Source organism: Dipodomys merriami, unplaced genomic scaffold (genome assembly GCF_024711535.1).
Source record: "Dipodomys merriami isolate MVZ:Mamm:240054 unplaced genomic scaffold, mDipMer1.0.p SCAF_112, whole genome shotgun sequence".
Taxonomy (NCBI): domain Eukaryota; kingdom Metazoa; phylum Chordata; class Mammalia; order Rodentia; family Heteromyidae; genus Dipodomys; species Dipodomys merriami.
In genome coordinates, this window is record NW_027202405.1 from 3866581 (window position 1) to 3880721 (window position 14141).

At 38.6% G+C, this 14141-nt stretch overlaps 1 protein-coding gene across 6 annotated transcripts in view; it reads left to right on the forward strand.

Annotated features, from left to right (window-relative positions):
- Positions 1-5187: 5187 nt before the first annotated feature.
- Positions 5188-14141, forward strand: part of Pkib (cAMP-dependent protein kinase inhibitor beta) — a 97320-nt gene continuing 88366 nt past the window's right edge. For 2 of the 6 annotated variants that reach the window (XM_070015351.1, XM_070015353.1), the window contains exons 1-2: positions 5188-5325; positions 7283-7356. The gene's annotated coding sequence lies outside the window, so the exon portion shown is untranslated. The remainder of the gene's footprint in view (positions 5326-7282; positions 7357-14141) is intronic. The other 4 variants (XM_070015356.1, XM_070015357.1, XM_070015354.1 and 1 more) reach the window with 2 other exon arrangements.

Below are 14141 nucleotides of genomic sequence, written 5' to 3' on the forward strand. Positions count from 1 at the left end.
TTGTGGGATGAACAGTTGAAGAAGGTGGCTTTAATGGTGATTTAATTTTAGACTCATATTTTGTATTGGCAAAAATAGATTTTAGCTACTATTTGAATAATATAAGAAAAGGTTTTTAAAGCATATTACTTAACAAAAGGTTACTATGTCCCTATTATGACATTACATTGAGCTAGGAGCAGGGGGAGAAATTGTCATTCTCATTCAGTGTATGTCTCATAAAGCAGATGCTATAAATAAGTCCATGATACCTGTTACCAGAAAAAGAAAATGAAAAATGAAAAGAAAGTCATAGAAGATAGTAAAATGTGACCACATTTTCATCAATAGTCAATTTATTAATACATAACACGATGCTAGTATATGGTTCTGATTGTAAAAATTACCAAACTATATTATTCCTCATAACAATTTCATTATTGGTATGAGTAATTCTTATAAAATACACTTTAATCAATGACTAGTTAAACATGACACAGAACCAAATTTGATCATCTTTCTCCATTATAGAGATGTACCCTTCTAATAATGTCTGGGTCAAAATGATAATCTATATAAAAAGTTTTAAAGAGCACAATGAACTATTTGATTATTAATATCCTTAAGTGGGTTTCTGTACCTAGTAATGAAAGGCTAACTTGTACAATCTGTTTTGTTTCCTCTTTTTAATTTAATTTCCTGTATTTTCTTCCATTTCTTGTGTGTGTGTGTGAGACGGGGTCATGCTATGTTACTTGGGCTGCCCTTGAATTTCTGGCCCAGGTGATCATCTTCTTCTAAGTCATTGGGACTACAGATAGGTTTACTATGTTTAGCTTAAGAACCAAATTTAATAATCTTAATAAATGTATTTATTTCATTCCCTTATGCATAAAAATAATTCAACAAGGATTTTCCCTTGGAAGCTTTTATATGGAGAGTAAATAATGAATTCTACAATTTCCTTTTGTAGATAACTTCCTGTTTAATGCAACAGTAGCCGGTTTGGTCAGCATTACTTTTTTTTTTTTTAATTGTGAAAATACTGTACAGAGGGGTTACAATTACATGGGCAAGATAATGAGTACATTTCTTATCAAGCATTGTAGCCTCCTCCTTTGTTTCCCTTTCCCATCCCTTCCCATCCTCCCCCTGCCTCCCCCGCCCCCAATCCTCCCTGCTTCCCCACCTCCACCAAAGTTGTAAAGTTCATTTTGGACATAACAACTTGTACATTTCATTGTTGCAATGGGTCCACCTGTACCAGCATTACTTCTTGATCAAATGTTCTGTTTTGATGGATTTTAAATAACTGTATCCAACCTTCCATGACAATAGTAATATCTGACTGAAGTTTGAGTTTAACATTAGGTGCTTGAATATATTCTGGAAAATTATAACTACTGAAAAAAATCATGTCAGAGTTGCTTTTTTCTTGGCTCTACTGGGTTTGAACTCAAATCCTTGCCCTTCTAGACAAACACTGCCACTTGAGCCACATCACAGCCCACATTTTTAATATTATTTATGACAGTGCTTGATAATTCAGAGTCAAGTGATCTGGGACTCATTTTCAGGAAAGATTCTTCCTTTTCTGAATGGCTTTATAGTCTATCTTTCTTACCCAAAACGTTGACTATAAATTGTGTTGCTTATCACAGAAATCAGATTAACCTAAACAGTAGGATTATTGTTTATTGATGAAAGGATTACCCTTCTTAATGTCCGGAAGGAAGTTTCTCCACAGTGAAACATCAAAAATATTAACCACTGTAAGGATGAATGTTTAACCGCACTTTTAAAACTTTAATATTACTTAACACAAATCTCTTGGAGATCTTGTTAAGTACAGATTGTGACTCACTAGTTTTTAGATGGGGGCCTGATGGTATCACATGCCAATTTTATGGATTTGGAGAACTCATATAACAAAAGCATTCAGAGCTCTGATATATGAAGTAGGTGTGGTTAATATTTGATATCTATGAGTGTTTGGAGATCCCTTTTTTCTGATATTTCCCATAGTTAAGGTATTGAGGTTAAATAAGATGGTTAAATTATAAGGTTGTTAAATTGTTTTTATGCATAAGGGGAGTGAAATAAATACATACAACACTTTGGCTTCATTTCTTGAGGTTGAATATTAAATTTAGTTCTTATGCCAAACATGGCAGCCCTACCTGTAGCCCCAATGATTTACAAAAGGGGGATCACCTGGGATCCTGGGATCACAAATTCAAGGGCAGCTTGAGTAACATAGGAGGACCCCACTTCAGTACTAAAGATGTGTAGTACCAAGCTAATGTATATCTGTGGACATCCAGATAGGGGGATGGGGGAGAGTGGGAAAAGACTTGGCTTCGGTAGGTTTATATGATTCTATGTTTCTTCATAGCAGAAATTTACACAAGCTGTTTATAAATAAATAATGTAGAAAAGTTTTTCAGAAAATAGTCATGCTTATCAATAACTTAGGTAAGTTGTTAATGTAAAGTCATGAAGTGAAAGCTGAAGTTTATCAACACTGAAATGAGAAATATGAGAGGAATGTAGTCCTAGTTAATACTGCCTTGGTTGAAATCTAATGTAAATCTTTGCTTAATTTTTATAGGATTGTCAATACTATTGTGACTTTATATGAAAGTCTGACATAAAGTGCTAAAGCCCCAGAAGTTGTCAGGAATAAAACAGAACAGAACTGGTTATCTCAATAATACCATCCACAAAAATCCTCCAAATAAATATGCACTCTGAAGCATTTATCAAATGTGCATTATGTGCGTTGAAAATACCATTTTGTAGAAAAATATTTCTAGGAAAACAAAAACTAAAAAAACCTGCTACACTTAGCTTGGCATGGGTAGCTCACACCTATAATCCTAGTTACTCAGGAGGTTCAGATCTGAGGACTGCGGTTCAGAATCAGCATGGGCTGATAAATCTGTGAGTCTCGTATCTCCAATTTACCAACAAACAAGGTGGAAACAGAGGCCTAGCTCCAAAGGTAGAACACCAGCTGTGAGAGAAATAGCTGAATGACAACTCAAGGCCCTGAGTTGAAGCCACAGGACTCCCACAACCAACTAACATACTAAAAAGGATACTGTATAAGAAGCAAATAAACAACAAAACCAAACCAAACCACATGGACTTTTCCTATAGTTGACCTCTTCCCTAAGACATCTACCAAAACAAATAATTGGGTCAATGTTTTTCAGAGATTTATTGAACACGATGCAGTGTAGGGAAGCAAACTCTGAGGAAGAGGAAAGAAATGAGGTGAGCACCATTACCAGTGTCTCCCATCAGTGTTTCAATAGTTTCCCGGTCCCAGTGCAATCAAAGGGACCCAGGCCTATCCCTGTAATCTCACAGTACTGAAGAGATGGAGTTGGTCATTTGAGCAGACAGAGCAGATAAATGTGGACCCAAAACTGGCTTGGATTTATCCTGCTTAACTTTATTCAAATGATCTAGCCATACTGAGTCTCAGTTTATTACCTGCAAATAGAGATAATTATGACCACATTGTGTAGTTATGGATATTGAATTAAAAGTCTGATTTGAGTATCATTTATAGGTACTTTAAATTGAGCCTTGACTTGTATTTTATTTGCATGCTTCATATAGATTTGCATGAGAGGAAATTTGATATTAGTAGAGAACTAGAATATATCTCAGGCAGGCCCTGAGGGTCCAGGAGACCACAGGCAGTATAAAAAGGAGCAGATTAGTATCAAGAAAACTGAGCAGTAACCACAACTTTCAGGAAATCAGAGGCGATACCAGAACTTTAAGGGGAAACTAACTCCTCTAAAAGCAGAGAAGAAACTGCATGGTAGAGCATGTCTATAATTTTAACTACTTGAAACACCAAAAGCCCAAGGTAAATGAGTCCCTGTTTCAAAAACAAAAGGGCTGGCGGAATATCTCAAGTGGTATAGTGCTTGCTAAGGCGGTCTGGGTTCAATCTTAAGAATAAAATAAAAATAGACGCGGCAGAGAAGTACTCTTTCACTCATTTTCATTTTCTAGTAGCATTGACATCCTTTGCCTATGGCTTTTTCTCTTCTTGATTGTTTTCTTTTGTTTGGAGATACTTGGGTTTAAAACCAGTGCTAGCAGATCTCTTGAGCCCACACCCCTAGCCATTGTGTGCTCTTAGTTATTTTCCAGGCAGGGTCTTGAGTCTTTGCCTTGGTGGGCTTTGAGACCTTCTTAGCTACCGCTTCTTACTAAGTGGGATCCTAGTAGACCTTAACCCGTATTTCAAGCTTGGTATTTGAGATGGAATCTCACTAACTTTTAACCCTGATTGTTCTAATCCACAATATTCCCTTGCTCAGCCTCTGGAGTAGCTGTCATTAGAGATGTGAACCACCAGATCCTCTGGCTTTTAAGGAGGTATAGTTAGGAGGATGGTTGTGTGTGCACCGGCTGGAAAACTGTAAGTAAGAGCCTGTCGGGGAAAATAACCTAAAGCAAAAGGGTTGGTGGTGTAGCTCAAGCGACAGTATTTGCTGTGTCCCTTGGTTCAAACCCTAGTACCACCCATGACTTTAATAATGACTTTATTTTCTTTCGTATCAGAGACTGAAACTCGATACACGCTGATTTTTGCTTTTGTTTGCCTAAAAACTAGTCTGCTTTGCATATTTGGTCCCAGTCTGTCAAAATAATCTGTGGAAAACACACACACACACACACACACACACACACACACACACACACACACACTGATTACAGGAGCAGATAAGATAATTATGTGCAGTCCTAAGTTCTCCAAACACGATTAGATAGTAAGGACAACCTTAGGACCGACACTGGGGGACACAAATCCTTGGAGTGTCCACAAACCCAGGAGATCCAAACCAGCACTCTTCGTCAGAGGTCAGGAGATTCCCATGGTCACACCCAGAAAATTCCTTAACTTCCCCCCCCCCCTCCCCGGTTACCTCTGGGGAACCTGGGGTGGCAGAGGCGGGGGACACAGGTGGACGATCGCTGATGATTAGCCTGTCCACGCGCACGCGGGACAAGTGCACAAACGCGCGGTCTGGTCTCCTGCGGGGGTGTGGGGTGGGTGGGGGCGGTGTGAGCTCCTCGGTGACGAGTTTGCAGGGAGGGCGCGCTGCGCTCCGGGGGCGGGGCCGGGCCGCCCCCCTCCCGCCCCCCGCGTCGCTGCCTCTGCCTGGCGGAGCCTCAGCCCCGGAGCTCAGACGCGCCCCGCATCCCCGCGCACCGCACAGGCGAGCGGGAGCCCCAGCTCCCGGCCGGGCGCGGCTAGGCTGTGCGCACACCGACCGGGCCGGCCCCGGCCCCGCCGGCATCTGTGAGCGCCCGCGGGTAAGCCAGCCCCTCGTGGGCTGGGACTGGGGGAGACGGGGGGAGACGGGGGCGACCGAGCCATCGAAAACGAGGTTACGTGCAACTTTCCCCTTTTCCGCTCGACCGGCACAAAAGCAGATGTCCGCTTTTGCTCGGTTGACCACAGCCTGGTCAGAGCGCGAGCCCGGGCACTACGGGGGTGGGAGGGGCGCGCTCCGGTCCACAGACCTAACCGCGGAGCTCGGCCACTTGGCACGAAAGGCGGCCCCCGGTTACAAGTTGCCCTTCGCGCCCGCAGGGCCACGTCGTTTTCCTTTCCCAAGCCCCGGGCAGCAGCCGGCGGCCACCGGGTCGGCAGAGATCCGAGTTCGAACCGGCTCTGCCAGCATCTCGCCCTGTGGCTTCGGCCAACTCACCTTACCCTACCGGTTTCCCTCCATTCTTCGATAAATAGGTGGGTGAGTCAACCAATGGCCTCCGGGGTCCCCTACCGCGATTAGATGTTTCCCTGGCCCTAAGACCCTGCCAGCAAAACTGGGAGGCCAAGGGGAAGGTGGCAGAGGGCCCGGGTCCTAGCTGCTGCGACTACTGTTGCTTCCAGCCCTCTTGTGGAAGGTCCTGAGATGCCTTCCTGGTGGAAAGGACAGAGATCGCTGCCCTGGCCCGCTTCCCAGACCCCCATGGCCCTTCCTCGGTAAGGCTGAGATGGCAGGGTTCACCGCATCGCCTAACTTCCTCCAGGAGAAAGCAGCTCATCTAAACTAAAACAAACCCCGGAGTAAACTAAGACCTGGCAGGTGGTTATGATTAGCCGGTGTCTGCAGGTGTAGAAGCTGGAGAGGAGAGTCTGATGAACACGCACACACATGCTCACCCTGAAACAAACAAAAGCTGGAAACAAACAAAAGTGGCAGGGTATTGGGTTCAACTTACTCTGGAGTGTTGGGTTTCTCTTTATGTACTTTTGAGATTAAAAAATCCGTCTGCCCGCTTTACCTCCCTTACTGACAGTACCACACCTAGGAACTTGAATATAAAAAGCTCAGAGTTTGCATTATTAAAATGGGAACTGAGTGACTATCAGCATCGCGGGAGGCCCTGGGATGGATGCCATATGTTCTTGGACAGAATTTTAAAATCGTTGTTTCCTACTAGTGTGTCAGACACTTCCAGTGCCCTCCTACTGACACTTATGTCAAGACGGTCCATTTTCTAAAATAAAATGTACTGAAAGTTCAAATCATTCAAGTGTGAAGTATAATTTCGAATAAAATGAAGAAAGTTTTTTTCATAATTGCCTAGTCTTATCTATACAAATTTTTTCCACCGTGTTATGCGAGGCTAATGCCGAATATTTTTTTTTATTATTTTTTTAATTTTTTTTAAATTTAATTTTATTTTATTTGAGAACATACTGTACAGAGGGGCTACAGTTACATGGGCAGGATAATGCATACATTTCTTACCAAGCATTGCAGCCTCCTCCTTTGTTTTGCTGAATATTTTTTAAAAAATGGGTCAAATTTCATTTTTATTAAAGACCTTTTGCTTTTCTTTAAGTCATTGTCAGCATATGTTTAGATCACTGGTGTATCAGTTTAATTTTCCTAGTAATTTTTATTATTACTTAAAGGCAAATGAATTTTTAGAAACTTATGAGTGAGTTATAGAATTTTTACAAGCATGTTAAACTACTACTAAAATCTAGTTTTAGTGTTTGTTACTTTTTTTAACTCACTTTGTTCTATCTCTCATGTCTCTGTTCCCACTCCAGCTTCAGGAAACCACTGATCTATGTTTACATCTCTATAGATTGTCTTTTCTAGATGATTCAAATAAATGGACTAGCATATGTTCTGTTTATGGATTTGTTCACTTAGTGTAATGTTTTTGTAGTTCTTTGTAATATCAAAATTTTATTCCTTTCAATTGCTAAATAATTTCCTAATCTATGGACTTACCTTATTTTTCCCAGTTTGTGGAGATTTGAATTCTTCCCAATTGTGGCTCTTGTGAAACATGCTGCCAAGAACTTTTGCATGAGAGTCTGTGAGTTCATGTTTTCATTTCTTTGGGGTCACTACTTAGCCATGGAATTTCTTGATCATATGATGAATTTATAACTTCTAAAAAATGCAAAGTGACTTTTTAGATATAAGTCACATGTTTAGGAAAATGTAGAAAATGCTACGGGAATAAATGGTTCCCAGTGTTATCATCTATGATTGGTTGCAAATGTATGTAGAGCAAGGATTGGGCAAGAAAACATGTTCCTTCCTTTCAAATTATGCATTCAAGTAAAGCAAACAACTTTAAAAGAAAGTCATATAAATTTCAGTAATATTTCTTGCTAATGGTTTTTTAATGCTAAATGAGAATGAATCAGGCTTAATCAAGACTATGTTTCCATGAAAATTAGATGGTGAGCAATTTGAGAGTTATATTTTAAGTTGTTGATGAGACACAGTTTTAATGGCTTGACAGTGGTTTTCCATTCCTTCAGTGCAAAAGTTGGAGTTAGGAATAATACATTCTTTTCTGAATAACAAAACAAACAATAAATCCCATGATAAAATATTTTCTTTAACCATGGTCCTGTATAAAGGGCATTTAATCATATCCTATTAAAAGATTTGTAGACTTAAGGGTCAAAGTTCAGTTTTAACTTTATACAAAAAAAATCATATATTAGGGATGTATCCAGGGTTGCAGCTTTCTTATTTTAAAACTTCTTCATTAGTACTTGCTCTTCTAGATCCCGTTTGTCTCAAATATTTTCATATGCTTTGTGTAGGCGTCAGATATCATTATCAGTTAACAACATTGCCTAAAAATTTTGGTCAAGCTCCCAATTATGCCTGTAAAGCCAAATTTAATTATTCTTTTTTCGTTTTTAAATAGTTGTTGAAAAACAAATATGTTACTTTTTACTCAAGTAAAATATACTTCACACCAGCTTTCAGTGGCAGATAGCAGTTTGATGCTATATATAGCAGATATGATACATGCTATAAATTTTACAAAGCAGAGTAGATGCATATTCTTCAGTAACTCCTAATATTAAAAACATAACTGTGTCTAGGAGTTGAGTCCTTTCTTGGGGAAGAGAGTTCAGAGATGTAGAGCTAAGAATGAAGCAATTTGGACTTGCACATGTTCCTAAGCAGGATGAAGCACTATTAATCACCTAGAATCCTCAAGGAATTAGAAATGGACTTTCTCAGACAGAGAAGAGGGCCAAGGAGATGTAGATACTTTGAGGTAACATGGAGCCACAGCAACTTGAAAAGTTGTTTTCTGAGGGGAGGAAGGAAGCAGGAAAGCATGTACACAGTATAAATGCAGCTCGATGCCTTCCTGGACTCTTCCTTCTCCTATTCTCTACTTCCTTATAAGCCCTAAGATGAGCTATGCAGATCAAAGAGAAACCCTGTCTCCACAGAATCAGCATGCTTACAACATGCTTAAGTAAAAGTTTTCATTTGGTGAATGAAAACAAGGGAGAAATTGAGGTTCAGTGTAGTAATTCTGAAATAAAACCATAGAAATCTAGAGAGTTAGTCTGCTCACATGTCATATTTTATATTTTAAAAATCACAATAGATTTACATCTAGACTAATTTCTATAAGTGGAGTAATATCTCTCAAGAAGAAAATGTCATTCCCAAATCAGTGTGTGTGTGTGTGTGTGTGTGTGTGTGTGTGTGTGTGTGTGTGTAAAAGATGGCTTATAACTCAGCCAATTACATTGGTTTATTATGTTTGTTTATTTTTCAAAATGAAAATAAGTACTTTTATTATGGACCTCTGGAGCCAGTTATAATATTAAATCGCAGCAAAATACTGAAATAAGGCCTTTTTGTTTGCCTTTCCCAAAGAGGCCTTGAAACCTAATAGAAAGCCAGATTATAGGTATGATAAGTTTTTTTTCACACTTTGAAGGTTTGTAAAGAGTCTATCAAATCAAAATAAGAAGTTGCACCCGACGCTGCTTCCACAGAAATCACTCTACCTTTCAGTTCCTCTAGCCCTGAAAAATGATGTGCACCAAAAAACCACACATTACAGTACAAAAGCAGAACCTACTATATTAGTGAAAAGTTAGACAAAACAAAAAACATAGGTAGATATGTCTTTCAAATACACATGCTCTTGTGGGGGTTAAGATTTGAAGGACATTTAATGGACTGCTGCCCAGGACCAGTGCTTTTGGGTTCTCATATAGATTCTAGAAATATTAGGACCTGAAAATAACTGGGCATGATGACAGCTGGCATGTGACACTAGGAAGAGTAGAGAGTGTGTTATATTTCTCAGATTGTTGTTTTGCAATTGTGAGTTGGTGTTATTTATGAACATGACAATTTGAGAATGGGAGCAGATTTGATGAGTATACTAGATTATCTCTTCCCCAAATTTTGTCTCTTCCTAGAATGTAAGAATGAGAACTTCTTTGAAAATAAGAGATTCCTCCAGTATAACCAATTCTAACTAGTCCTAACTGATTACATTTGGTGGATATTACCAGAAGCTGAGAATGAGGCATGAAACAGATCCTCCACTGAGGTTAAAAGAAGGATCCAACCATGCCAACTTGTTAATTTTGGACTGCTGGCTTCCTGAATTGGACTGGAAAACAACAGGGAATTCCCTGTTGTATTAAGCCACGTCGTTTTTCATAATTCATTTTAGCAGGCATAGGACAGTATTATAGTGGTTATTAAGAAAGATAATAAGTAAAAGAAAAGTCAGAGCATGATAAGCAAGAAGCAGTTGTATGAGGAGCTTAGTGGAAGTTGATTTAGTTATTAGCATGTAAGAGGTAAGGATGAGACTCCTGTGATAAGAATGTAGAATGAGAAGAGAATTTGTAGAAACTAGAAACCTAGGAAATGAGTTCCCATGAGAAGCTGGAAAGAGCATTGTCATAGAAACAAATGTAAGGGAGAGTAGCTATTTTATTTTTTTCCGTAGAAATATGTTTATGATAAAGAAAAAGGGAAACTGCTATTCACTGTGCCACATGTCAGGCCTCAAAGTAGATGCTCTCATGTATTTCATTTACTCTTCAACCTATGGAGTTGATTTATGTCTCTGTTTTCCAAATAAGTAGAGGAGGAGAATATCTATTCATAATCATTTCATTGAAAGTAGCAGAGCTGATATGAGAAGGCTTTCGATCATTGAACCCAAGAAAATAGTCAGATCCTTTACTCACACTAGACATGATGAAAAGTCAGTGCTGTGTGTGGCATGCACTGAGTGCTCTTTCTCAATGTCAATTTGTAAAGATCATTGAAAAAGGTAACATGGTAACTTGGGTGCCACATAAACTGTTACTGCTGTTCTCACAGTCCTACACTATTGAAGAAAACCAGTCATTTTAGGGGTTGCATTCATATGTACCATATGGATTCCACAATGTGGAGATGAGAATAGTCTATAATAGTTGAAGAGTGGCAGCAGTTTTTATTCATTTGCCTTTGGGAGGGATCGGAGAAAGTTTTTTTTTTTTTTCTTTTTGCTTATGTGGTGCTGGGGAATCGAACCCAGGGCCTCAGGCATGCAAGGCAAGGGCTTTACCACTGAGCCACCTTCCCAGCCCATCGGAGAAAGTTTTAAATGAAGTGAGGAACACATTTCCCCAGATTAGAACTGGCACATCTCCCTCAGATGTTTAAGGAATTTGCCAAGGTCCATATTATAGATAGTTTCTAAATTCCCATCAACTTTGAAACATATGATTCAGATCTTTGTTCTTACGATTTGTCTAATCATTCTTTTCTCTTTTTCATTTAAAACCATCATACTGTTTGCTGCCTCTCCCCTGAATCAATCTTTACTTTTTATTCATCTTTAAATATGGGCAGGGAAACTATAACCTCTCTGTACAACACCTTAATAATAACAAAATTGTATTAAAAATTCATCATATCATGTCCTCCGGAGCAACTGTACAGTCACAATAAACTCTCTTGTCATCTCCTCTTTCCCTTACTCCTGGAATTTGACTTTCTCTTGAGTGTTCTATTTCCCCTGAACCAAATGGAATATTAAATATTGCTTACTATTCTGCATTTTATAAATCTCGTTAGGGAAAAGGACACACATTATTCCTCTTTCTTCTTGTTCTGATTCTGTCCTTTTGAGCTATCTGATTATAGCATCTTTCCATCATTACACATCCCTGTCACCTGCCCCTACCTGGAGAAATCACTTCACCTCTGACAATCTTATCCCTCACTCTGTCCTCAAGCTGGGCAATTGATGTATATATCAACCATCCCAGCTTCTCAACCCTTGGACCTCCATAACTCCAGTAATATTGACCTTATCCTATAATTTCTGTAGTCATCCCTTGAGTTGGTTAACCTATTCGATATTCTTCATTTTCTGAACTCTCAACATTTGCAACTCTGTACATAGTAACATGGTTTTATTACAGTTTTTATTTTTGTTATACAACAGTCTAAAGATTTATCCCTACCCTTGTGTTTGGCTTTATTTGAGTAACTACTTCTTTAAGCTTTCTGTTTTTAACTCTTTTTGCTGCTTGGAGGAAGCTGTCTCCCAGTGGTTTCTATCAGCACAAGTCAAAGGAGAACTTAAGAATTCTGTGTGTGTCTGGCTAGTCCCTCGCCATATTCTCTTCTACCAACCCAACCAACCTCAAAACATCCCCACCACTTGAATCTTTCATGACCCAGGAATAGTCCTTATGATCCAAACATCATGACCAAATATATTGGTTTTTCCAGGGACGAAAGTACTTCCCATGATGCTATGTGGAATACGGAATTGACTTAAACACCAGCCACTTTTGAAATTTTAAATTTACTTTTTATATGCCATTTGTAGGGGCCTTTACATTTAAGTGCTGTTGTTTTGTTTTGTTATGCTATTTTTTGTCTTCGGTAGGTTGTATCTATATCCTCTTTCTATACCCTTTCATTCTATTTTATATGGAGAAACTGAGAGCATTGAGCATATTTAAAAAAAGAATATCCTAACAATCCATGATAGAAAATCCACATCGAATTGACAGAAGGAGAAAGGAGGAAAAATTTAGATTTATGTCATTGATATGCCAGCTTTCAGTCAGAGCAGGTTTTTTCAGAGCCTAGTTCTTTCTACTTCTTGAATCTGCTCTTCTTAACTTGGTTTCGTTCTCAACCTCTGTTCAATAACAAAATAGGTATGGAACCATTCTAGAACTAACTTCTCAAGTACAAATTTAAAGGGAAGTGTATATCTTCAGTAACAGTTGCTAGATGGACCAACATGTATCAGAAGCCCATGCTTGATGCCATTTCTGCGACAGGGAAATGTAATAAGCTTGTGGCAGGCAAGAGTCATCAACCACTGTGTTTACCTGCATTTGAAATTAATTTGTCAGATCTGGTCTCAATACCATTTTTTAAACTGGATCTAATGGAGTGAGAATAGAGGAGGGAATGCTTCCAAAGGGAATATTTGTTTCCGTCCTCCAAACTGGTGACAGATGGTTTAAATAAAGTAGAAGCATATATTGGCTCTGATTAAGGTTGTAGGACAGTCTGAGGTGGAAAAACTGTGAGCATTATTAGAATATATGTCTTGATAAGATTTATTGGACTGAAGACCAGTATTTTTAATATCTTGATTCTTGGCTGTATTCTTTGTCATTTAAGTTGAAAAAGAAGTATAATTTGTTTAGATAAATATCATTTATCATAACACTCCTTAATTATTAATTGATTTTATTTTAAATTCACACCATTTAAATATTTATATATTATTTTGAAGAGAAATAAGTAATAAGGAGGGAAACTTTTTCCCATATGATTTGCAATTAACATTTGAGAAAATATATAAACATGTGTTTTGAAAACAATTTTAGGGAAAATATCCCTAAAGCCAGAAGTTAAAAAAGCTTTATGTGAAACCAACTCATCTTTTAGTCATGTGACTCTGAGAATCTATTTCTTGAGATTTAGGATTTTTTTCTCAGCATATTTTCACCACTATGAAGGAAATGATTTCAGTTCTTCATCTGTCTATCTTTCTATTTATCTATAATGCATATATATATATATATATATATAAGCAGGTGCATACATTATTCTAAATAGCATCTATAATTACATTTTTTTTGGTCAGTTGTGGGGCTTGAACTCTGGGCATGGGCTCTGTCCCTCAGCTCTTCAGCTCAAGTCTAGCACCCTACCACTTGAGCCACAGTGCCACTTCTGGTTTTTTTAGTGGTTTATTCAAGTAAGAGTTTCATGGACTTTTCCTGCTCTGGCTGGCTTTCAGCTTCAATCCTCAGATCTCAGCCTCCTGAGTAGTTAGTGGCACCTGGCTTATAATTACATATTTGATGCTATATATAATGGCTAATGATAGATATTTTAATGTAAGTTTTTACAGAATGCTGTAACTTTTCATACTTGAGATGAAAACATAACTGAATTCCAACAAACAAATGTCTATTAAAAAATCCTCCTGCATTCAGGGCTTTTCTTTTTTTTTGTTTCTGCTGCTGATGTTGTTTGGTGATAAAGTGCTGTAGCACAGGAATGAGTGAGACTCCATCTTTCCTGTAGTACATTTAGACTTCTGTCTGTGTGGAGGAGGTGAGAGAAGATAACGCATACAGCTGTCTTTTGAGGCAGAGTGCAGTAGGTCCTGTAGAGGAAATAGAAAGTGTGGTAAGGTTTTTGAAAAACAAAATTAGCTTTGAGGTTAATCAGAAAGACTGCATGGAGGATGTGCAAGTTGGGATGGTTCTTAGATGTCAGGAGAATTTCAGTGAGTATTCTTGAAAGGCAGAGCAGTAACAGCAGAAGTACAAC